General features: G+C 41.1%; 1 long non-coding RNA gene across 1 annotated transcript; it reads left to right on the top strand.

Annotated features, from left to right (window-relative positions):
* The first annotated feature begins 2,071 nt into the window (after window positions 1-2,071).
* On the top strand, window positions 2,072-24,125 carry LOC134762003 (uncharacterized). Its single transcript, XR_010141440.1, has 4 exons — window positions 2,072-2,119; window positions 8,998-9,089; window positions 12,417-12,564; window positions 23,769-24,125. It is a non-coding gene; the product is annotated as an uncharacterized LOC134762003 (long non-coding RNA).
* Window positions 24,126-27,148: the final 3,023 nt, after the last annotated feature.

Genomic DNA, 27,148 nt, shown 5'->3' with positions numbered 1-27,148 from the left:
CAGACTTTTTTTCTAGGCCATTGTACATTCTTCAAGCCCATTGAATTCCCCTAAAAATTGTTTACTACTCCTCCACACTTCCCTATCTCCCTGTCCTCTAAGAAGAAGGGTATAGAACCATCTGTACTTCATTGCACTTTGTGATTTCCCTCTCTTTGCACATAGATAAATTTGTATGCTTTTTCTCTTATTAATCCGCCCTTTTCAGTTCATCTTCAGTGAACCTTCAGAGGGCAAAGGGAAAGTTTTCCCTTGGCCCCTACAGTCGGTTGTATGTTTCTAGAAATTCCATTTCTTCTAGGTTATTCAATTTGTTGTCATATAATCGTTCATGGTAGTCTTTTACGATCCTTTGCATTTTGTGATATCAGGTGTAATGCCTCCTTTTTCATTTACAATTTTATTTATTTGAGTCTTCTCTATCTCTTTAAGTTAGTTTAGCTAAGAGAGCCAATTTTGTGTATCTTTTCAAAAAACCAACTGTTAATTTTATTGATCTTTTCTACTGTTTTTCTAGTCCCCATTTTATTTATTTATGCCCTGATCTTTATTATTTCCTTCCTCCTGCTAACTTTGGGCTTAGTTTATTGTTCTTTTTCTACTTCCTTGTAAAGTTAAGTTTTTTATTTGCCATATTTCTTTTCTCTTAATGGAGGCATTTATAGCTATAAACTTCCCTCTTAGAAATGTTTTTACTGTATCCCATAAATCTTGGTATGCTGTATTTCCGCTTTTGTTTACCTCAAGGTATTTTCATATTTCCCTTTTGATTTTTTCGTTGACTAATTAATTAGTTGTTCAAGAGTGTGTTGTTTCTTTTCCACATATTTGTGAATTTTTTAGTCTTCATTTTGTTATTGATTTCTAGTTTCATACCACTGTGGTTGGAAAGGATACTTGATATGATTTCAATCTTCTTCAATTTGTTAAGACTCGTTTCGTGGCCTAACATATATTCTATTTTGGAGTATATTCTGTGTGCTCTTTAGAAGAATGTGTACTCTGCTGTTGTTGGATAGAATGTTCTATATATGTCTTTCAGATCCATTTGGTCTAATGTGTTGTTCAAGTCCACTGTTTCCTTATTGATTTTCTTTCTGAATGATCTAGTCATTGTTGAAAGTGTGGTATTAAAGTCCCCTACTATTACTGTGTTGCTGCCTATTTCTCTCTTCAGTTCTGTTAATATTTGTTTTATATATTATTTAGATGCTCTGAAGTTGGGTACATATATATTTACAATAATTGTATCCTCTTGATGAACTGGCCCTTTGATCATTATATGATGACTTTATCTCTTTTACAGTTTTTGACTTAAAATCTAGTTTGTCTGATATAGGCATAGCCACCTCTGCTCTCTTTCGGTTACAATTTGCATAGAATGTATTTTTCTATTCCTTTACTTTCAGCCTATGTATATTCTTAAAGCTAAAGTGAATCTTCTGTAGTCAGTATATTGCTGAATTTTGTTTCTTAAATCTCTTCAGTCTTTCTGTGTTTTATGATTGAATAATTTAATCTATTTGTATTTAAAGTAATTATTGATAGGTAAGGCCTTATCATTGCCATTTTGTTGATTGTTTTCTGCTTGTTTTGTAGTTTGTTCCATTGTTTCTCTCTAGTTCTCCTTTATGATTTAATTTTTTGTTTGTTTGTTTGTTTGCTTTTTTGAGACGGAATCTCACTTTGTCACCAGGTTGGAGTGCAGTGGTGTAATCTCAGCTCACTGCAACCTCTGCCTCCCAGGTTCAAGCGATTCTCCTGCCTCAGCCTCCTGAGTAGCTGGGATTACAGGCTGTTAGAAATGCTTGTTCCCTGATGCCATAAAGATATAGCACTTGAACATACATTTAATTTCCTCAGCAAGGCCATTTTTAGTTTCTGCAGAAAGTGTACACTCGCCAGCGGTTTTGCCACGAAGAGTACACCAAACAAAGGAGACAGGATCATTTATAACCTGACACATCCCCCCTACTGCTGTGTCCGGTTTCCATTGGCTGGAACGGGACCTCACATTCTGTATTTGTCCCGACTGGCTAGCAACTTAGAATTTCTTAAAAAAGACAAAGGCAGAGGAGAACAAAGGAAGGAGCAAGTAACTTGTGGAATGCTGAGAAAGGTAAAAACACCTTCAAATAATGAAGAGGAACAGGCTATGACCTAATGCTTGCTTGAACCAGTATAAGCATGTCAGGGCAAATATTTAGGCTAAATAGTGGGAGCTAAGAACATAAAGCACACTGATTTCTTTATTACGGTTAGCAGATATTGAAGAATGTTAGCACAGATCTTTGAATAAATTTTGCTTCTAAGAGAAGTTACTATTTATTCCTAATTAGATGGGGAGGAAAGTCTCTTTGAAGAGGAACCTCTACTTTACTTTTTACACAGGTGCCTGCCACTGCGCCTGGCTAATTATTGTATTTTTAGTAGCGATGGGGTTTCACCATCTTGGCCAGGCTGGTCTCAAACTTCCTGACTTCATGATCCACCTGCCTTGGCCTCCCAAAGTGCTAGGATTACAGGCATGAGCCACAGTGCCTGGCCTGATTTTTTTTTTTTTTTATAGTGGTATGCTTAGATTCCTTTCTCTTTATCTTTTGTTTTTCTACTAGAGATTTTTGCTTTCTGATTACCATGAGTTTTAAATAACAATCTTATAACAGCTTGTTTTAAGCTGATAACCACTTAACTTTGATCACATATAAAAACTACAATTTTACTCCCCCCTGACATTTTATGTCATTGATGTCATAATTTACATCTTTTTATATTGCACATCTATTAAGTTATTGTAGTTATATTTATTGTAATATATACTCATAGAGCTGTGTCTCCTTTGTAGTACTTACCTCATATGCAATTTTATATTCTCTTATGTCATATTTGATTAGACTATGAGTTCCATGTTTCATGAAAGCACAGAATGTGACATTTTTGTTAACTATTAAGTTTCCAGCACCAAGCACAGTACTTACCACAGAGTAGTTGCTTAATATATAATTACTGAATCAGTAAATCAATAGTAATTGCATTTGTGTGTAATTGGCTGTTTAATGTCCATTTTATCTCCATAAGGGCAGGAACATCTGTCATTTTCAACAGTGCATCTTTGGGGCATAATGCTAAGTAAATGATCCTCAATATAAATGTGCTGAATAAATGAATGAATTAATGGATGAATGAATAAAAATGAATTGTGACTACCTAAGAACTATGGAAAAGGTGAAAAGAGAGTTCAGGCAGTTGGCTTAAGGTGAGATGCAGCTTTGGCATTTAACAACCAAAGGCCAGAGCACCCCCCTGGCAGTGACCCACTCTCTCAGCTTTTACCTGTACTTCAACAGGGCAGCCGGTGCTTCAGTCTAAAGCAGTCAGTCAGTCCATCATTTAGGGATTCCAAGGAGACCAAGGAAGAGATACATCTGAGAATGGCAGTGATATGGTTTGGCTGTGTCCCCACCCAAATCTCACCCTAATTTGTAATAATCCCTACATGTCAAGGGTGAGGCCAGGTGGAGATCACTGAATCTTGGGGTGGTTTCCTCCATGCTTTTCTCATGATAGTGAGTGAGTTCTCACAAGATCTGATGGTCTTATAAGGGGCTCCTCCCACTTTGTTCAGCACTTCTCCTTCCTGCCGGCTTGTAAAGAAGGTGCCTTGCTTTCCCTTCACCTTCTGCTATGATTGTAAGTTTCCTGAGGCCTCCCCAGCCATCCTGAACTGTGAATCAATTAAACCTCTTTTTAAAAAATAAATAAATAAATTACCCAGTCTTGGGCAGTTCTTTATAGCAGTATAAAAATAGACTAATACAGGTTGGGACCTTTTCATTCTGCCTTCAAGTCATACACTTTCTAGGCAGCCACTTTGTCTGCCCAGCCATAAATTCAGTTTTGACTAGAGAAGGTCTGGTGCAGATCACACTGTAGCTCCTCTCTACACAACATTTGTAACAGGTTCCATTGTCTGGAAAGGAAAAATAAACAGAGAAACATTGAGAAAGAGTAAAGCAAATATTGATCAAGAGGGAGTTTGGGAGAATGTGAGAAGGGCAACCCCAAATTCATGTCTGCTTATTGTTGGAGAATAAGCTTTAAGATCTCACTGCAAATGGATTTCTGTTTCTTTTTTTAAATTTGCTTTTCTTGTTATTGCTTTGCTTTATTTTTTAGCAAAAGAGCTCTTTCCATGTCCTGGTGTAAGAAAGTAAAGGTAGTCTTTTGGGGATAGAGCAGTATTTCCCAAAGTTTTTGTTCCTGTTGTTTTGTAAACAGACATATGCATTTGGTGTAACTATAATACTCCCTACTCCCTGCTATATTCTGGTAGATTCATTCTACCAGAAGTTTGTATCTTCCTGCGTAGCTATTTTACATGCTTTATGTGTTGGAATGTTTTTAGGCTTCATATATGGTATTCTTATATTACAAATACTTATTTTCTTCACTTAGCATAGTCCTGCCTTCTTCAACTACATAAAGGAAAGCTAAGAGAAAGTTTTTGTGCCTGTGCTCAAGGCACTAGGTTACAGGGTAAGGAACAACAGGAGGAAGATATAACCTTGAAGGGAAGGTGACATTTCTGTGGACAGTCAGGGCTCCTTAACAAGCCACTCACCACTGCACACCATCTAGTGATTCTTCCTCCAAGTGTCTGTATTTTAATATGGTAAGAGGTGACATAGCAGGGCGTGGTGGCTCACACCTGTAATCGCAGCACTTTGGGAGGCCAAGACAGGAGGACGGCTTGAGCCCAGTAGATCAAGACGAGCCTGAACAACATGGTGAAACCTTGTCTCTACAAAAAATACAAAAATTAGACAGGCACGGTGGCACAGACCTGTGGTCCCAACTACTAGGGAGGCTGAGATGGAAGGTTCATTTGAGCCCAGGAGGTTGAGGCTGCAGTGAGCCAAGGTCACACCACTGCACTCCAGCCTGAGAACCAGAGTGAGACCCTAACTGTCTTTAAAAAAAAAAGTGACATACATTATGAATAGAAGCACATATTTTTCATACGCAAGGTTTTTGCTCTTGTGTTGTTAACCACAGGGGAAGCAAATTGAGGCAGGAATGATATAAAACTAACATATAAGAAACTCCAGGATTTTTTTAACAGTTACAGTCCTCTTGGGGTCTGTACTTCTATTTAAATGAGTTTATCAAAATAGTTTTAGTCTCCTGATGGGTTGGAACTCCTCATTGGTCAGCTTTTGTAGAAGAGGAGTAGGAACTTGAAGTAATAACATAGGTGATGTTTCCCAAACTGAGGGAAAGACCCATGGTACAGGTGCTTGATGATTATGGAATGACTGTGTGTGAAATGACACTAGACTACTCAGTGTGCAGCTAGTCATTTCAATTATCTTTCAATCCTTTTAATTAATCAAGGAGAAATTTGCACTTGAGTTCTGGAGGGTCCTAACATTGCTGTAATCCTGGCATCCCCTTTAAACAAAGAGAGGTGTATTAGTCAGTTTTCCCGCACTATTCTAAAGAAATACTTGAGACTGGGTAATTTATAAAGAAAAGAGATTTAATTGGCTCATAGTTCTGAAGGCTGTACAGGAAGCATAGCAGCTTCTGCTTGTGGGGAGGCCCCAGGAAACTTACAATCATGGTGGAAAGTGAAGGGGGAGCGAGTAGTTCACATGGCGGGAGCAGGAGGAAGATAGAGATAGGGGAGGTGCTACACAATCTTAAACAATCAAATCTCATGAGAACTCACTCACTTCCATAAGAACAGCACCAAGGGGATGTTGCTAAACTATTTATGAAAGACTACACTCATGATCCAATCACCTCTCACCAGGCCTCGCCTCCAACACTGGGGATTAAAATTTGACATGAGATTTGGGTGGAGACAAAGATCCAAACCATAAGAAGGGGCGAGTCTTAGGTTTGGGGTCAATTACTGTATTATTAGTATTCTTTCATTTTTTATATCTATTATTCATGTTACCTTGTATTAGTGGCCAGTGGTACTAATTTTCCTGTTAGTCATCTAACCAGAGTAGGATACCTGCTTTGTGTTAGGCTCAGTTTAAGGTACTAGGGATTCAGTGCTTAACAAAGCAGGGCTCTTCCTTTCATGGAATGTATGATAAAGTGATAAAACATTTTCTCTTAAATTACATTTAAGTTTTTAAAAGTAAGCTGTTAATTGAAGCAAAATAATTAAGCAAATGCTATTACAAGAGGTAGTTCACAAATATGACAAAAACAATAAAAATGGCATTTATATAATTAAAATTGAAGAACTATAGGTAAGTTATAGAATCAACATTAATTTCTTTCCTTTCTTCTTTAGATAAAAGGACATTTATTCTGTGCCCCCTGATTTTCCAGGCATTGCTTCTGATACCAAAGACAGCCAGAAGAAAGATATATTTGCTATTCTGAAAGTGCTCACAAATAGAGGGGAAAAGGTCACCATTCACCATCCAGCATGAACACCCCGGAGGCCACTCATTCCTGCTGATGAATGTCCCGTGGCAGCTTCCTGGTGGTGGAGACCACAGAGGGGATGTGGGAAGGTGTGGGGGATACGGGGGCAGAGCAGGATGCTCCAGGCATGGGAAGTGGCATGGGGAAGTCACACTAAGGCACACCATCAAGAGCCATGAATGCCATTCTAAGGACATTGAATCTTTTCCTGAAGGTATCAGGACACCACTGTGGGATTGTACAAAGAGGAACAGCATGACCAGATGTGCTCTTAGGAACATGACTCTGGCCGCTTCTTTTTGAAATTTTCATTTTCATAAGACTAAATTGATCACAGTGTGCTGAAATTGCTGGGAACAAAAACAAGAATAAAATCTCTTTTCCCCACCCTCTCATTACTCTCCAATAGAGTGAAGTTTTCTATCTTCCTTTATCTCCCACTTTTACATATTTTAAATATTTCCCACTTTTAAAGAGTTTGCCCAGAAAGATTTTCTAAAATTAATGAGAATACTGAAAAATTATAGTTGCTTGGGTGCAACTTCAGGTTAGCTTAGAGCTATGTTCATCCTTTTAAAAAGCTTTTAAAATTCAATTAAGTTTTTTTGTTTTTTTGTTTGTTTGTTTGTTTGTTTGAGGCAAGGTCTTTCTCTGTCACCCAGGCTGGAGTGCAGGGGTGTGATCATAGCTCACTGCAGCCTCAAACTCCTGGGCTCAAATGATCCTCCCACCTCAGCCTCTTGAGTAGCTGAGACTCCAGGCACACTACTATAGCTGGCTAATTTTTACAATTTTTTTGTAGAGATGAGATCTCGCTATGGTGCCCAGGCTTGTCTCAAAGTCCTTGCCTCGAACAATCCTCCCACCTCACCCTCCCAAAATGCTGGGATCACAGGCATGAGCCACTGCACCCAGGCAATTTTTTTTAAAGAGAGAGATGAGGTCTCTCTATATTGCCCAGGCTATATATAGCCCAGTAGCTATTCACAGGCGTGATTATCACACACTGCAGTGTCAAACTCCTGGGCCCAGTAGATCCTCCCATAGGTGGATCTGGGCCCAGTAGTCCTCCCAGGTGCGGGACTCCAGGCAGACGCCACCGCACCTGGCTCTCCTCACTCTTTGCAAAGACAACTCCTAATCTTGATCTCTTTGGACCGTTGGGACAAGCCTCTGGGATGGCTGAGGCAGGTTTCACTATTCTCACTCATTCTCTGAATGGGGAAACAGAATGCCCCAAGGGGGTGAAGCCAGGGCTCAATCCAATAGACTCTCATTTTGGTTGTTCCGCCACAGCATAGGGCCAGGAAAGATAAAGGAATGATTTCCCACCTGGCTTTCTGGGCTTTGCGGGGTCTTTGTTCACAGTAGGTCTTCCACACCATCACATGACAGGGATCTCACTGCCCTTTGGGCACATCCTCTATTTGTCTCCCTTAATGACTGTACTGCATCCTTCCACTCTAGGTCCACATTGAATACCACATTTTAAAAATACGACTTTCATTTCACTTTTATACTCAAATGATTTTTGACAGTGCTTTTTTTTTCCTTACCCTTTCCAGAAGGGTTCAGCAATCATGGCAAAACTTGCTTCTAATAGACCCGCTTTGGTTGGGGAGTGCTTTTCTCTAAGCATCTTTATGTTTTATTACCGACCTAGCATTGTAGGGTAGATGCTCTTTGCTAAATTTTTTCATCTTTATTTCCCCTCCTCTGAGAAGCAGATTATTACTCTACTAAATGCCTTGAGCAAAACTTAATTCATTCCACTGATTCACATCTGTAGAACAAGCACTGATGGGAAGGGCTGTTTGAGATGAAATCAGAACTAAAGCTTACACAGTTTAAAAAAAAAAGAAAGAAAGAAAGAAGAAAGAGAAAGGAAAAGAAATGGGCTGACATCCTCCTCTCGGTGTGTAGGGATTAAGATGGTTTTAATTATCTCACCTGGCTCTTGTTATTGCACTTATTCTTGCTTCCTCCATCTAGCTAATATGATAGCGTAAGATCTGGTGCTCTCATCTGGATTTCCCCTCTTTAGGAAAGTTGAAGAGCCCCCAGGTTAAAGAGTAAAAATCACAGTTCAAAATGCTCAGAAATGTGTGATGGCAAGAGCAGAGGCTTCAGTGACTATGCTCGGTCATGTGAAAATACTGATAATAACTGGAGACTCAGGGCTGAATATGTTACACTTTTATGAATAGAGTAAATGGGTTTCCAATGTGATCTGGATGTGAAAAGAAGATGTGGTTATTGAAGGTATTGGTGTAATATCATGGAATGCAGTCTCAGATGCATCCTCCAGTGGGGGCCAGCTGCGTAAACACAAGAGTGAGGTGTTTGAGGGCACGGCTGTTTCTTTCATTCCACTAAAATACATACATGCACCAACACACAAAAAAATCACTCCTACTTCTTGGCCTTTATTCTAAGGATATGACTGGCATCAGTTTCACGTTTGCTGTTTTTCTTCTCTCAAGAACTCTGTGTGACCTGACTGAGAGCAGGGAAAGGAGTTTTCAATAGGTCTTTTTTTTTCTTCAGTTGCTGAATACCTGAAAATTCTCCTGTGATAAAGACCCAGCCAGCATCCTTGAGTGTGGACTACATTAAGGGAAAGCTTGAAGGAAAAGAGAGTGAGTCATGTATTGCAAGCAGAGCCAATCCAGAGAACTAGAAATTATTAGTCTGATCCCAGGAAGCAGAGGAGTAAAGTGAGACCAGGGAAATGGAGACACTTGCATCTGCCTCGGGGCTAGGGTTGGTGGGCAAGGAGAGGAGCACTTCCGGCCATTAGGGATAAGTCTGCTCAGCAGGAACCACGCAGACTGCCTGGTGGGAGAAGGCCAGGGTGGACGGGCCTGCTGTCCTGCTCTCAGTCACTTCTGCTGGATGAGAGCTTCTGAGCTGCCGTTTTTGTTCAGGATCAATAAGCACAGCGAGAAAAGGTGATGAGTGAAAGGTGGAAAGGGTATCAGCTTCTCATAGGAGTGGACTAGGGAAGCAGTGATGGGCATTGCATCCCTATCTCAGCCCCAGATATCCAAGAACAGCCTTCTGGTTGTTTTTCTTGAGATGACTTTGCTGAGAGGTAAGCCTCATGACTTGTGGCTGAGACATGTCTCAAAAACCTGGGAATGCAGAGCTTCCTGGTGGACCAGTCAAGTGACTGGGGGTGGAAAATAGGATCTCCCGCCTCAAGCCATCACAGGGCTCTCCACACTGTCAGGGAGCACCCAGAGGGATACAGAGAATCTTCCTCCCTTTGGAAACATCAAAGGGAAATCCAAGAAATTACTTTCCATCTGATCCTCATAACTGCATGCCCCACTGACCAGAATAAGCGTGGGACAAACACATTAGTGCCCACATAAAATGGCTTTTGGAAAAGTCAGATATGATCCACTGAGCCGAATGATCATTACAAGCTGTAATCAGCAATACCAAATTTCACAGTAAACGGGACATTGGCTATCCTGAAAGAAAAAAAAATTCTACCTGCAAAAATGCTGCCCCAGACTTGACCGAGACAATTCTCCATCTCTTTCTGTGCAGCCTCCAGGACAGTTTGATTTTGTTTTTGGAGGCATTGTTTATCTTCGTGGTCCTGCTAGTCAGGCTGAGCCAAATGAACTGATTTATGGAATCTTGGCAGTAGCCTTGGCTTCCAGCTAAAGTTGGGGATCTGCAGATTTGGCTGGCTGCTGAGAGGCAGTCTGGGTATATCTCTGTTATCAGGGTTTACACAGATAAGCAATGTAAATCAATAAAATGCAAGTAAAGTGCCAGGCGTGGTGGGTAACGCCTGTAATCCCAGCACTTTGGGACGCTGAGGCCGGGGGATCTCTTGAGGAAAGGAGTTCGAGACCAGCCTGGCCAACATGGTGAAACCCCATCTCTACTAAAAATAAAAAATTCAGCCAGGTGAGGTGGTGCATGCCTGTAATCCCAGCTGCTTGGGAGTGCTGAGGCAGAGAATTGCTTCAACCTAGGAGGCAGAGGTTGCAGTGAGCCAAGATCATACCTCTTGCCTGGGCAACTGAGTGACTCTGTCTCAAAAAAAAAAAAAAAAAAAAAAAAAAGCAAATAAAGGGAGTGGTCTTGATCTGGTTACCATTCCAGAGTCAATTTCCAGCAAATGCAAGGCTGCTAAATCCCAGTGGTGAAGATCTTATGAATTCTGTGGGCTCTGCCCAGAGGAAAGAAATAAATAGTTTCTAGTAACCTATGGAAACAAGAAAGGGATTTTGTAAAATTAGACTACGAAATTTAAGGACCCTCAATGTGCTTCTGAAAGACAGAGCACTATTTTGCTCTGAATCCTTCATGAAATTACAAAAATATTCAACCAGAGCAAAAGGAACCTGCCCATTTTTCAATAGAATCCCCTTGACTATTGAGAGACAGGACTAGCTGGATTTCCTAGGCTGACCAAGAATCCCTAAGCCTAGCTGGGAAGGTGACCGCATCACCTTTAGACACGGGGCTTGCAACTTAGCTCACACTCGACCAATCAGGTAGTAAAGGGAGCTCACTAAAATGCTAATTAGACAAAAACAGGAGGTAAAGAAATAGCCAATCATCTATTGCCTGAGAGCACAGTGGGAGGGACAATGATCGGGATATAAACCCAGGCATTGGAGCCGGCAACTGATACCCACTTTGGGTCCCCTCCCTTTGTATGGGAGCTCTGTTTTCACTCTATTAAATCTTGCAACTGCCCACTTTTCGTTCTGTGTTTGTTACCGCTCGAGCTGAGCTTTCGCTCACCATCCACCACTGCTGTCTGCTGCCATCACAGACCCGCCACTGACTTCCATCCCTCTGGATCCAGCAGGGTGTCCGCTGTGCTCCTGATCCAGCGAGGCACCCATTGCTGGTCCCGATTGAGCTAAAGGCTTGCCATTGTTCTTGCACTGCTAAGTGTGTGGGTTCGTCCTAATTGAGCTGAACACAGTCGCTGGGTTCCACGGTTCTCTTCTGTGACCCACGGCTTCTAATAGAGCTATAACACTCACTGCACGGTCCAAGATTCCATTCCTTGGAATCCGTGAGGCCAAGAACCCCAGGTCAGAGATCACGAGGCTTGCCACCATCTTGGAAACGGCCCACCACCATCTTGGGAGCTCTGGGAGCAAGGACCCCCTGGTAACACTATGATTTCTAAATGTTGACATCTGGGAAGAAAAACAGAGTACCCATAGTAAAAAGTCCAGCAGTGCAAGCTTGCCACATTCTGGGTATGCAGGAGTCTGATGGATGTCCAACTCCTGCACTGGCTGAGTTGTAATGAGGCAGGAACCCTTGGTAGACTTATTGAGTAATAGCATATCCCATCTCTGAGGGCGCCTCCCAGGACAGAAGCTCCCACCACTGTCCATAGTGACCATCAGCCCAGCTTTGACAGCTCTAGTCATTAGACAGTCCCTCTTTTTGTTAAGCTCTGATCAGCTAGCTGTGCCCCCCACCCCTTCTCAAAACAGACATGAATTTTAAAATGTCTTTGCCCTGGAGCAAAAAGAACTCAGATATAAATACTGGATTTGTCAAATTGAGATAAAAGTTTGATATGTATTCTCGACTGGCAATAGAAACTAATGTGTCCCATATATTCATGCTCATAAAAACATAGCTTCAGCCAATCTGAGCATTACATCAAGTTGAACCATAAGAAATTGCCAATTTTGTTAGTCACACATGATTGACAATTGGCTACTTTACATGATCCAACCTCCAACATGACAGTTAAGAGCACAGACTTTGGAGTCAGCTCTGCCACTTACCAGCCATGATCATGGGCAAGTTACTAACTATTCTATCTTCATTCCCTGACCTAATAGGATTTATCTCATAGTATTAATTCTGTTCTCACAACATTTGTAAAAAGTGAATGAGTTAATACAAGTAATGCATTTAAAAGCATTCTTGGCATATAGAAATAATTATTCATTCTCTTTTCATAGGACTTTGCTGACCCCAATTAAATAGGTTACCCTAGAAGAATAGAACCTATTTGGGATGGGGTGAGTGGCTGCAAGAGGGACATTTTCCCAGGACATCATGCACGAAAGGGGCTTCAAATGTAGTCTTCTGACTTATATCCAAGTGAAGGTAAATATACAGTAGATTTATGAATTATTGATTCATAATGTTATTAATTATTAACACTTAAATTTATCACAATATTTAGAGACTTGTTTTGGCATATCTTTCTTATTTAATACATTTGAATCTCAAAAAAAATACAACTGGCTCAAGCTTCTCAATCTCTGAAAGGCAGTAGACAATGGAACTGCTAAATGCCATTAACTTCTCTGTATTTCTCCTATTGAAAATACGAAAGGAGAATGAATGGTAAAGGGTAAAGCTAGCCAACTCCTCCCTTGTTAGAGACCTTGACTTCCACAAATAGGTTATTTCTACCTCCAGCACAATGATGAGTTCGAGATTTTAGGGGTCTGTGGTCATGTGCACCATTGAGTAGTTTCTAGCACTGCCCATGCCAAGAAATGCAACCATGAGCTAATTCCCAAAATGTTTGTCAAAAGCCTTATTGAGAGAATTAATATTTAGCAAAAAATAATTGGAGATCATACAGTATTCCATGTTCTCAGGTGTTCTAAAATCTAACCATGGATTATGGCAGCTTGGTAAAGAACTGCTGATTTATGTAGAATTGTAATGACTATCCCCAAATAGCTTCACTGAATTATGGACCTGTGTAATGGGTCTGTATGAGAGACAGTCCAGTGAAAGTCTTTGTTGGGTCTACTATGAAAACATTGTTGCTGTTTCAAATGATGTCCACTTTATGCACAGAAGAAAATTCTTACTTCATCCTGGAATTGAGAAGTCAATTTTATAAATTATTAGACTTCTGTTTTCAAGATAGCACTTAGAAACCTGAGAAACAAATGCACAGTCCATTAAATACAAGTCAATTTTAAATAAAATTATTTAATAACCTTAAGATTATTACTACAAGTTCCATTTTATGTCTCCACCATTATTTTATTTTCTCTTACTTAAAAAAATTAGTCTATTGGTGTATAATATATAGACAACAAAATTCACCAATTTGAAGCGTAAAATTCAGTGAGTTTTGACAAATGTATAAAGTTGGGTAACTACTACCTGTCAGAGCAGGAGCATCGCCATTTTGGACAAGCACTGCCATTTTAAGCTTCACCTTGATCAAAAACTGCCTAAATCCAAAGGGCATCAGCCTAATGGCTAAGATCAGCATGACCATAAACCACAAATAACATCCCCTACCAGAGACATGCCAGCCCTGAGATAACCTCCCTTCTGGCCGGAAAGATGTCAGCCCCAAGATAACCTACCCTCCACCCAGAGACATTCCAACCCTGTCAAAAACTTCTGCCCAACACAGAAACATTCCAAGCTTGTGATAAGCCCCCTCACCCTAAAACCAATATATATACTGTTAGTCTGTAAGAGATAGCGCTCCTGACGGAAATTGGCCAGAAGCCCCTCTCAGGTTTATTCCCTAAAATAAACCTGTCTTTGACTGTTGAGCTGCTTTTTGTGTTCTTTCCTTTTTCTTTAACACCTATACCACCACCCTCATGATATACAGAACATTTCCATCATGCCCCCATTTCCCAGTGCTCATGTGTTTTGTCCTTTCTAGAATTTCACATAAATAAAATCATATAGTCTTTAGTGTCTGAACTCTTTCAGTTAGAATAATTGTTGTGAGATTTATCTATGTTGTTGGGTATATTGGTAGTTCATTCCTTTTTATTGCTGAGAAGTAATTCCATTGTGTGAATATGCAGATATGCCAAAATTTAGGTTGATTCTAATTTGGGGCTATTATAAATAAAGCTGCTATGAACATGAATTCACTAGTCTGTGTGAATATATATTTTCCTTTATTTTGGGTAAATGCCTAGGTGTGAGATTGCTGGATTAAATGGCACCTGTATGTTTAACTTTATATGAAACAACCAAATTGTTTTCCAAAGTGGTTGCACCATTTTGCATTTACCAGCAATACACAAGCATTCCAGTGGCTTCACATCCTTGGCAATACTTGGTATTGTTAGACTTTTTAATTTTAGATATTCCAGTGCATATGTAGTAGGATTTTATTGTGGTTCTAATTAGTATTTCCCAATGGCTATCAATATCAAACATATTTTCATGTTATTTGCCATTCATATATTTTCTTTGGTGAAATATCAGTTCAAAATTTTTGCCCTTCTGTTTTTTTAAAAAAAAATGAAATTGGGCTGTGGTCTTCATATTACTGATTTGTAAGAGTTCTTTATCTATTCTGCATATATTCTGGATATATGTTTTGCAAATATTTTCTCCCTGTCTGTGAATTTTCTTTTCATTGTCTTCTCAGTGTATTTTCAAGAGCAAAAATTTTAAATTTCTTTCTTCTTTTTTTTTTTTTCCCAGACAGGGTCTGGCTCTGTCACCCAGGCTGGAGTGCAGTGGTGCAATCTCGGCTCACTGCAAACTCTGCCTCCTGGGCTCAAGTGATCCTTCCACCTCAGGCTCCCAAGTAGCTGGGACTACAGGTGTGTGCCAGCTAATTTTTTTTTTTTAACTTTTTGTAGAGATGAGGTTTCACCACATTGCCCAGGCTGCTCTTAAATTCTTGAGCTCAAGCAATCTGCCCGCCTCAGCCTCCCAAAGTGTTGGTATTACAGGCATGAGCCACTGTGCCCAGCTGCTTAAATTTCAATAAAGTTTAATTTATCAAAATTTTCCTTCATGATTTTTATGTTCTTAGAAATCTTTGCCTAACCCAAGGTAACAACAAAGATGAGCTCATGTCCTCATCTGGAAATTTTATAGTTTTGATTTGTTATTTAGATCTATGTCCATTTAGAGTTAATTTTTGTATGTAGTGTGAGGTAAGAATCAAAGTTCATTTTTTGCACCTCGATATCCAATTGTTCCAGCATCATTTGTTGAAAGGAATATCTCTCCCTATTGAGTAATCTTTGCACTGTTTTGAAAACCAACAGATCACACTTGTTCAAGCCATGGCCCATGGGCTGCATGCAGCCCAGGATGGCTTTGAATGTAGCCCAATAAAAATTCATAAACATTATGTGATTTTTTTTTTTTAGCTCATCAGTTATCATTAGAGTTAGTGTATTTTATGTGCAACCGAAGACAATTCTGCCACATTCTGCCAATGTGGCCCAGGGAAGCCAAAAGTTTGGATACCCCTGCAATAGACCATGCAGACAGGGGTCTATTCCTAGATTCTGTACTGTCAGGCTGATTTCATTAATTTATGTGTACAGTTATGCACTGTATGACATTTTGGCCAATGATAGACTGCATACTGGATGGTGTTCCCATAAGATTATAATACCATGTTTTTACTATACTTTCTTCTATGTTTAGGTATGTGTAGACAAACAAATACTTACCATTGTGTTCCTGTTGCCTACAGTATCCAGTACAGTAACATGATGAACAGATTTGTAGTCTAGGAGCAATAAGCTAGACCTTATAGCCCAGGTATATAAGAGGCTCTACTGTCTAGGTTTGATAAGTGCACTCTATGATGGTCACACATACAAAATCAACAACAAAATCACCTACACATTTCTGAACATATCCTCATCATTAAGCAATACTGACCCTATATGTGATTGCTGTAGTCTTGAAATTAGGTTGTCTAAGTCCTTCAGCTTTGTTCCTTTTCTGAATCTTTTTAGGTATGCTAGGTCCTTTACTTTTCTGTTTACATTTCAGAATTAGCTTGTCAATTTCAAAAAAAAAAAAAAAAAATCCACAGAGGATTTTGATTGAACTTACATTGACTTTCTATGGTAGCCATAAAATTGTGGCTTGCAGAGCTCCCACTATAAGGAGTGCAACCAGTGCCCCAGATGCTATGCTTTGAAATACATTGCTTTATTTTGGCCGGGGCCACACCTTACTTGGACAAGACTGCTCCCTTGTCAAGGACTGAGTGTGGCGGGGCTACAAAAGCAGACTCATTTCTGGGAGACATTAAACTCCTCTTTTGGCAATGTAAACTCAAGGAATCCCTGCTGGCTTTGTTGAAGCTTCCTTAGACTGCATGACAGTCTAGGACAGTTCCACCCGACATTCTCTCCCTCTCATCTTCACTTAGATTCACACTTGCCTCCTAGCCTGACATCTTTCCCAGCCTTTTCCAGCTCTCACCCTCATTTTCTTTTCACAAGCATCTTCCTTAATAAAACCCTTGCATATTACTCCTGTCAATATCGGCTTCTCAGAGGATCTGGGTTAACACAAGTGGTACCAAGAGTGGTTTGAAAACACAGACAGCAAGGTGGAGTTGTAAAATTAACTCACCTACTTGGCAGATCAGAAGCACATGTATGGTCCTGGGAACAAGATTCAGTCCAACTGCTAATATTTCACTGGTAGGGGCCCTTGAAAATGTTCCTGTCAGGGCAAATTCTGAGATGGGTGTGATGATATCTGCATTTGGAAATACGAGGGAAACTTCTTATAAGTACAGCACAATTGGGCCAGGTACAGTGGCTCATGCCTGTAATCCCAGCACTTTGGGAGGCCAAGGTGGGTGGATTACGAGGTCAAGAGATTGAGACCATCCTGGCCAACATGGTGAAACCCTGTCTCTACTAAATACACAAAATTAGCTGGTGCGGTGGTGTGCGCCTGTAATCTTAGCTACTCAGGAGGCTGAGGCAGGGGAATTGCTTGAGCCCGGGAGGTGGAAATTGCAGTGAGCTGAGTTTGCACCACTGTACTCTAGCCTGGCAACAGAGCAAGACTCCGTCTCAAAAAATATATATATATATATATATTATATATATACATATATATGTATATAGCACAATTGGCTGGCTAAGGCTAAGTGCATTGACTGCATGTTAGTGGGCAATGAGAGACTGAGAGCCATCATTATGCACTTAATAGCTAAGTGTGGGAAACATAGAGACTCCAGTGGTAATGGTGGTTGCATATAAAGAACTCTTTACCACCTATAGCTGAAGGGCAGGCACAATAAAAGGCAAGCTCAAGACCTAATTATGAGGATCTCAGAGCACCAGAGACATTAAACACTCCTTTGAGCAGGAAATCTGGAGAGATGTCCTGAGTGATGTTGACTCTACAACATTCCCACCCCCATCCTCTGGGCATGGATGGGTGGCCCATCTTTCCCTAGTAAGAGCTAGCACTTTGACCATGCTGAAAGATGCTGCAGAATCTTCCTCACCAAAAGACACAGACACAGCCCTTGAGACCTGTCTCCATCTCCATTCCTGCTCCCAGACTGATAGAGTGAAATTCTAAGATAACACATATATAGTCAGGGTGTGCCCTGTAAGGCAAGAAAGAGATCTACACAGAAAGAAATAAGACGTGGTGGGGCATGGTGGCTCATGCCTGTAATTGCAGCAATTTGGGAGACTGAGGCAGGAGGATCCCTTGAGCTCAGGAGTTTGAGATAATCCTGGGCAACATAGGGAGACCTCGTCTCTACTAAAATTCAAAAAAATTAGCTGGGCATGATGGTGCAGCTACTTGGGGGTTGAGGCAGGAGGTTCATTTGAGCCTGGGAAGTGTAAGAGTTAAAGAAAGAGGAAAGAAACACAGAATGCAGCTTAACAGTCAAAGAGAGGTTTATTTTAGAGAAAAACCCGAGAGGGGCTTCTGGACAATTTTGGTCAGGAGCGCTTTCTCTTACAGACTAAGAGTATATATTGGTTTTAGGGTGAGGGGCTTATTACAAGCTTGGAATGTTTCTGTGTGGGGAAGATGTTTATGACAGGGTTGGAATGTCTCTGGGTGGAGGGGAGGTTATCTTGGGGCTGACATCTTTCCAGCAGGAAGTGGGTTATCTCAGGGCTAGCATCTTCCCAGCCGGAGGTGAGTTATCTTAGGGCTAGCATGTTTCTGGTTGGGGAGGAGTTTGGAATGTTTCTGGTCAGAGATGTTGTTTGTGGTTTATGGTCATGCTGACCTTAGCTATTAGGTTGATGCCTTTGGATTTAGGCGGTTTTTGATTCAGGTGAATTTAAAAATGACAATGCTTGTCCAAGATGGTGATACTCCTGCTCTGTCAGGAAGTAGAGGCTGCAGTGAGTTCTGATCATGCCACTGCACTCCAGCCTGGGCAATAGAGTGACACCCTGTTGAAAAAGAAAAAAGAAAGGCGACAACTATCCGGTATGTACTGGCAGTACCATGGAAATACTCCTGGGGTTAGACTTGAGGGTTTTTGGTTGAGGATGCTAGAATGTTAAGCTGGATAACCAAGAATTCATTGATTTGGGAGCATTTTCTCAGGATATAGTTTTTATCACTCCAGCAAAGCCCCAGGGGATAGGACAAACTAATTTGATGGGAGTGGCTCCTACAAGCCAGGAAAAAATGATGGGCAAGCCTCAGCAAAGGAGAGATGTCTAAGCTTCCTTCATAGACAGCAAGGGAAAGAATGAAGAGCCTAATAAGCATGAATGTGTTCCAATAAAACATTATTTGCAAAAACTCACGATGGGCTGGATCCGACTGTAGTTTACTGAACACTGCCCTTGACAGCAGCCAACCAAGGTGCCACCTGATATCTCTAATTTAAAAAGAAGAACAAAGTTAGAATGGAGGAGTCAAAGTCTGAAAGCAGTTGCCCCAATAACAAGTTACCATTTGGTGGTTGGTCCCCATGCCGGAGCCAATTTTCAGACCTGGAGCCCTTTGACTAAGAGGTAGCCAGGTCCTACAGGATCCTGTAACATCATGACAAGTAGATCCTGTGACACTTCTCTAGTTCTTCTGCAAAGTGACCTATAGCCATTTATTTAGGTGACCATACCCTGTGGAAAGGGAGAAAAAAGGAGATATTTGAAGAACTAATTGGCTACAGAGTCTGAGTTGACATTGGTACTCAGAGACCCAAGGCATCATTGTGGCTGTTGGTCAGCATGGGGCCTGCAGGAACTAGGTAGTAATAACCACGGTCCTGGCTAAAGTTCAGCTCACAGTGGGCCCCTAGGTCCATGGACTTGCCTGTTGCCATTTTCCAATTCCTAAGCATATAAGTGTAATCGATACATTTGACTATTGGAGTAATCCCACGTTGTGTCCCTGGTCTGTAGAGTAAGATTTTTTTATAATTAAGAAGGCTAAATGGAATTCACCAATACCGTGAGCAGATGACACAGATTAGTGACCTGAAAGATGTAGGAGCATTGGTTTCTGTCATGTCTCAGTTTAATTTACCAGGCTTGTCCCTGGAGAAACCATATTGGTCCTGGGGAATGACTTAAGAGTACCACAGGCTTAACCAAGCTATAGCCATCCTGGAAGTTGCTTGCCAATTCTGGTGTTACTGAAAAAGCAGATTAATCTCAGCTACATGGGATAAAGTCATCAGTTGGCAAAGTGTATTCTTCTTCACTTCAATTAGGAAAAAGTATCAGAGGCTAGGTGCAGTGGTTCATGCCTGTAATCCCAACACTTTGGGAGGTTGAGTTGGGAGGATTGCTGGAGCCCAGGAGTTCGAGACCAGCCTGGACAACATAGTGGGACCCTGTCTCTACAAAAAATTTACAAAAAAAATAGCCGGGAGTTGTGGCACCCACCTGTAGTCCCAGCTAATGGGGAGGCTGAGGTGAGAGGATTGCTTGAGTCCAGGAGGTTGAGGCTGCAGTGAGGTATGATTGAGCCACTGCACTTCAGAGTGACACCCTGTCACAAAAAAATCAAAAACAACAACAACAACAACAAAAACAAGAAGAAGAAGAAAGAGAAGAAGAGGAAGAAGAGAAGAGAAGAAGAGAAAAAGGATGAGAAACACTTAATGTTGATGTGAAAAGGACAACGTTCACTTATAGTTTTTCCCGAGGGCTGTATTAGTCCTCCTGCTCTGTCATAACACAGGGTGAAGAGGTATGGACCATTCCCCAGTCACACAAACCATCTTATCAACATCATGCTGCTTGGACAGGATGAGCAAGAAACAGCAGTGCCCTGGAGGCCTTGAAAAGTCACCTGTGCTCTAGACGGTGGGAGAGAAATCCTATGAAGATCACTGGACAATTCAGTGAAGTTTTTAGGGGGTCCTCTGGTCAGGGTCATGCTGGGATATACTTTTCAAAAAAAAAAAAAGCACATTTCAACATCTTGATTTCTTCACGCAGGAAAAGAAGTGTGGTACCTAGTGAGCCGCTTTAGAATCCGGTGGCCACATATTCCACCCTGGGAAAACTGCTCCAGCCCATGTACCAGGTAACAAAGAAGGCTGCCAGTTTGCGCAGCACTCAGAGTGGAAAAGAGCACTGCATCGGGTCCGGGCCGTGAAGCAATCAGCCCTGCTTTTGGAATCATCTGATCAGGCAGATCCTATGGTTTGGGAAGTGACAGTGGGGAAGGCATGATGCAGTATGAAACTTATGACAAGCTCTGGTAGGAGAATCACAACACAGGCCCCTGTGATTCTAAAGTGAAGCCAGGTCATCCTCAGCAGAGAGTGACGTGCCTTGGGAAACAGTCCCTGTGCATCACTGGGCCCTGATAGAATTGGAACACTTAGCTATGGGACAGCGGGTGACCATGTGTTTAGAACTTCCATTTATGAACTGCGTTCCATTGAACCTTCCAAGTCCTAAAGCCAATGAGCTCAGAAAGTCCACTCTAAGATGAAAACAGGGCATTTGGGATCAAACTAGAGCAGGGCCAGCAGGCACATGTCAGTTGCACGAACAGGTAGCCCAAACCCCCATGTCACTCACTGCAGTTGCACTAGTGCACTTACTCCCTATGACCAGCTCGAGGAGGAGGAAAATGTTTAAACTTTCAAGGTTGATGACCAGCCTGAGCAACATAGCAAGACCCGATCTCTACAAAAAAATAATTTTTTTTTAATTAACTGGGCATGGTGGTGCATATCTACAGTCCTAGCTACTCAGGAGGCTGAGGAGCGAAGATTGCCTGAGCCCAGGAGTTGGAGGCTGCAGTGAGCTGTGATTGCATTTCTGCACTTTAGTCTGGGCAACAGAGAGACTCTGTCTCTTAAGAAAAGAGAAAGTTTCAGCTGGGCGCGGTGGCTCACACCTGTAATCCCAGGACTTTGGGGGCCGAGGCCAGTGGATCACAATGTCAAGTGATGGAGACCATCCTGGCCAACATGGTGAAACCCAGTCGCTACTAAAAATACAAAAATTAGCTGGGTGTGGGGGCATGCACCTGCAGTCCCAGCTACTTGGGAAGCTGAGTCAGGAGAATCACTTCAACCCGGGAGGCAGAGGTTGCAGTAAGCTGAGATCATGCCACTGCACTCCAGCCTGGCGACAGAGTGAGACTCCATCAAAAAAAAAAAAAAAAGAAAAAAAAAAAAAGAAAAGAAAAGTAAGAAAGAAAGAAAAGAGAAAATTTCAAAGCTGGTCTATAGATGACTTGGTTCACTATGTGGGGGCAAGCCAAAAATGAACAGGAGTTGCATTATAGCCACATTCATGGGTGATTGGATGGTGGAAAAAAAATGTTCTCCCAATGGGCAAAGCTTTCAGCAGCACACCTGAAGTTCCCAGAGGTGAGAATACATTCAGATCTCTGGACGGTGGCACAGAAGGAAGTGCGCTAAATGATTGGGACAAGGGGTTCTGGAGGAGGGACATATGCATGAGAAAATGGGAGTGGGCACAAAGCATGAAGATGTTGGTATCATGTATGAATGCCCAGAAAGCATCCACCCACCATGGAAACGGCACTGAGTAACCATGTAGATAAAATGACTTGACTGGTTGACATTCGTCAGCTTTATCACCAGCCACCCAGAGCTGCCATGATAAGCCCATGAGCATCATGGCCTTGGTGGCAAAGACAGAGGTTACCAATGAGCCCAGCAGCATGTGCTTCACTCACCAAGGTCTGTTTCACTACTGCTGTTTCGGAGGGAATGCCCAGCTTGTCGGCAACAGACACCAGCACTGAGCCCTTACCACTGAGCACCGTTCCCCAAGGGGACCAACAGATGCTGTAGCAGTGAGTTGATTCTATTGGTTCTTCCCGTCTTGGAGGGGCTGGAGGTTTGTCCTCATAGGGATGGGCACCTCCTCTGGGTATGGGATCACCTCTCCCACTTGCAGAGCCTCAGCTGTCCAGGCAGCTCTAGAAAGCTCATGCAGGCTGTTGAATGGAAACTGGGCTGTATTGAGCCAGGTTAAAGACCAGGAGGCCATGGAAGGAGCTACTACAATAGCCCAGTTAAGAGTTGATAAGAAATGATGGCTGGGTGACAGTAGAGATGGTGAAATAATAGGATTCAAGTTTAAAATAACGAAAAGGTAAACAATGTGTTATGATAAAAGCTTGCTTTCTTCTAAGGCATCTTAGGCCCACCTTTCTACATTTTAATGGACAATACGTTCGCTCTGATTTTCCTCTGATCCAATGAATCCTTTGATAAAATTGCAAACAATGTTTCAGGGTCCCGCAGACACAAAGAAAGTAGGGTGAGTATCTAGTGGCATTGTGCCCAGAAAGGGTGTTACTTTTGGCAAAATGAAGCAGAGCAGTTTCCAAAGTAGTATTTATTCTTTTTAAAATTATGCACAAAACAAATGTCTGGGTGAGCCGACTTCTCTAACCCATGTACTAATGTGTGGGTAGGCTTATAATTTGGGGCGCTCACTCAGGAAATTCTGAAATTAAGGTTCTTTCTGAAGTGTTGACTCATCCCCTCCACACTTTCTGAATATATCAATTTAACACACTAATTAGTCATTCTAAATTGCATTCTAAATTCTGCAGGTGATTTTCTGATGAAATGTTGCTTCGCTAATTCTGGTGGGTGTTGTTTAGAATTTGCCTCTGCATAGAAAATAGCTTTCATTTTGCTTTTGATAAAAATGGAAACTATTAGAAAAGGTCTATCCAACTGGATATGACACTGTGACTCCATCACAGTCTACTAGTCTATGAGGTTTGCATTCAAATATGGCACTCATGCATCTATTTTTCACCTTTGAAGAAAGCAAGTCCCGGTATAGGAGAGTTTATGAGAAAATCATTGTTTTTAAATATCTATGTGCAATGCCCAAGAAACATACATTTAATGTACTAGACAGTACACAGGATATACTCTGTACCATGTATGTATTTAATCCACCATTTAGTAGTTTCCTGAGACTGATCAATTTTCTACCATCAATGCCTACTGCTTGATGTCAAACATTAATTCTAATTTAAAACTAATGATTTCAAATCTTAAACAAAAGTAGGTATTCCTCACTAGGAGGCATTTACATAGATCTTTAAGTGACGCACAAAGAAAGAGTAGGTTTTTTTTTTTTTTTCAGATTTCTATATTGGATGCATGTAGAAAGCTTTCATTCTGAAGCAGAGTTTTCAGTGAAGTTGGAAAAAGAAGAACAAAGATGAAGATATCCACTTAGCAACTCTCATCATTTGTGTGTCACCATGGCTTTGGAGAGAGGGATACACATTTAGTATGAAAAGGAGGCTAGGAGGTTAGCAGAGAGTTGGTGGTGGTATAGAGTAAGAAGGCCTTTTCAAAGTTTGCTTTCTGGAAGAGCGCTAGCTTCCCTGGCATGGCCAATGGGGTGTTTGCTGTTCAGTAGCTATAACTTAAAGTGCTTAAAAACACAAGATTTACTGCTCCTAAAGTATTGAATACAGCTATTCAGTATGCATGCACATTTGTTTACAGTTCTTCAGTGCTGAGGTTATAAAACAATATGGACCCTCAAATCTCGTGGAAAAACCAGTCTAATACCATGTTAGAGAAAAAAGAGAGTGGATGCAAATGGTTAAATTAGGGACTCTTGAGGGACCAAGTGTCCTATCACACATGTATGAATCTATGCCGTCTATTACTCTCATTGTTTCTTCATAAAACCTCCCTTTCAGAAGTTTATGAAAGAGGAATTTAAGATTCAACTTTGGAGTAAGATTACACGACTCTTAAGATCCATTTCAGGGCCGGGTGCGGTGGCTCAAGCCTGTAATCCCAGCACTTTGGGTGACCGAGGTGGGTGGATCATGAGGTCACACATTTGAGACTAGCCTGACCAACATGGTGAAACCTCATCTCTACCAAAAATACAAAAATTAGCCGGTCGTGGTGGCACGTGCCTATCATTTCAGCTACTCAGGAGGCTGAGGCAGGAGAATCGCTTGAACCTGGGAGGCGGAGGTTGCAGCGAGCCGAGATTGTGCCAATGCACTCCAGTCTGGGCAACAGAGCAAGACCCTAACTCAAAAAAAAAAAAAAAAAGATCTGTTTCAAACCCAAGGTTCTATGAAGCCACAAAAATGATGCTTGTGGCCACATTTTGGTTATACTTCTTGCTGCCATAGTCCTTTTATGCCCCTCTCACTTTTTCACAGAAAAAAAAAGGTTTATAAAAGATTTAGATGTTTTATTTTCTCCATTAATATTTATTACCTACAAGTTATGTGACACCGAATAGTTTGTAGCTCCTTATCCAGGACCCATATTCCCAAACCTGCAGAATCAGGACATGCGTTTTGCATGCGAGTACCAACATGATAGTGTATTTGAAATTTCAATATATGGCTAAGAAATCTCTCAAGTCTTCCTTCTCTCCTAAATCTCTCCTTTTCTGGGTCTCCTTGTCTTTTTCCCCATCTGTACCTATTTCCATAAAACCCTCCCAGCACCAGTTTCTTCTGAACCCCATCAACACACACACACATACACATGCACATACACATACACACATGTATTCACACATACACACATGTACACATACATATATACACACATCTACACACATACACACACATGGTGATATCTCATGATACCACCATGCAAAACACCGGTGTCCTGATTCTGCAGATTTGAGAATATGGGTCCTGGATAAAGAGCTACAAACTATTGGGTGTCAAAAAATTTGTACGTAATAAATGTCAATGGAGAAAATAAAACATCTAAATCTTTTATAAACCTTTTTTCTCATATTAAGACTGAGATGTTTTAGCAAGAAGAATCTGTGGGCTCATTAAAGATGGGAACGACAGATCAACTTTTGGTGTCCTCCAATGTGGAGAACTTGTTTTTTTTTTGAGACGGAGTCTCACTCTGTTGCCCAGGCTGGAGCGTAATCTCAGCTCACTGCAACCTCTGTCTCCCGGGTTCTAGCAGTTCTCCTGCCTCAGCCTCCTGAGTAGCTGGGACTACAGGCACGCACACCCACGCCCGACTAATTTTTGTGTTTTTAGTAGAGACAGGGTTTCACCATGTTGGCCAGGCTGGTCTCGAACTCCTGACCTCAGGTGATCCACCAGCCTCAGCCTCCCAAAGTGCTGGGATTACAGACGTGAGTCACCGTGCCTGGCCCAAAGTGGAGAACATTTCTAATGCTCCTTTGGGGGAGAAAAGAAAACCAAAAGGTTAAAAAAAAATCGGTGAATTTTTCTTTCCAAGAATTCAGTTAAAAGATAAATCTTGATACTTAGGGCCTTAGGAACTAGAACTTAGGACATAGCATCAATGGATAGATTTTCAGTTTTAAATAAATTTATTTATTAGTAAGTTTATTCACAGGTGACATTCTGAATAGCACAGCAGAAGAAAGTTTGTCACAAAGTTTTTTTTTTAGGAAAAATTTTATTGAAATATATGCATACAGAAGAGTGCATGAATCATAAGTGTATATAGCACATTGAATTTTCACAAAGTTAATGGCCCATATCAATGTATCAAGTAAACAGGACATTACCGGGTCCCTAGTCCCTTCCACCTTGATCCCTCACAGTCATTGAGTCCTACAAAAAGAGACCGCTCTGCTCACTCCCCTCATCATGGATTAGTTTGGCCAGTTCCTGAGTTTTATATAAATACAATTGTACAGGATGTGTATTTTTCTGGCTCATTTCTTTATTTAATGTTATTTCATGAGATCCATTCATATTATTAACATATAGCAGTAGTTTATCGCTTTTTGTTGCCTTATTGTAATTGATTGCATGATTATTTGCAATTTATTCATCTATTCTATTGTTGACAGACATTTGGGAGGTTTTCAGGTTTTTGGTTATTATAAGTAAAGCTGCTATGAATCTTCTTACACACACCTTTTGAGTGTACACATACATGCAATTTTGTTAGGCACTTTTCTAGGAATGGAAGTGCTGGGTCATAGAATATATGTGTTTAGCTTTAATAAATACTGCCAAATTGTTTTATAAGGAGATCATACAAATTTATACTCCCACCAGCTGTGTATGAGAATTCCAGTTGTCCCACATCCTTGCCCACACTTGGTGTACGTTTTGCCTTTTTATTGTTAGCTAGTCTGTTTGTTACTTGGAAGTATTTCATCTTGGTTTTCATTTTTATTTCCACCATGACTAATGAGTACTATTTCCTCTGTTTATTGACAATTGCGATATTTTATTTCATAAAGTGTGGGCTGAATTATTTGCCTGTTTTTCTATTGTGCTGTTTGTTTCTTCTCATTGATTTGTGAGAATGTGGTAGGAAGCCTCTAAAACGGCTTCCAGGGACCGTCCCCTGTTGTTTTCACACCCTTGTGTACCTCTCCCTTGAGTGTGGACCAAATCTAATGACTCACTTCTTTCTTTTTTTTTTCTTTCTTTTTTTTTTTTTTTTTGAGATGGAGTCTTGCTCTGTTGCCCAGGCTCGAGTGAGTGGTGTGAGCTCAGCTCACTGCAACCTCTGCACCCCAACCCA

The sequence above is a fragment of the Pongo abelii genome, chromosome 8 (assembly GCF_028885655.2).
Source record: "Pongo abelii isolate AG06213 chromosome 8, NHGRI_mPonAbe1-v2.0_pri, whole genome shotgun sequence".
In the NCBI taxonomy this organism is placed as follows: Eukaryota; Metazoa; Chordata; class Mammalia; order Primates; family Hominidae; genus Pongo; species Pongo abelii.
Note: the sequence above shows the minus strand (reverse complement) of the source record. Positions and strands in the feature narration are given on the sequence as shown.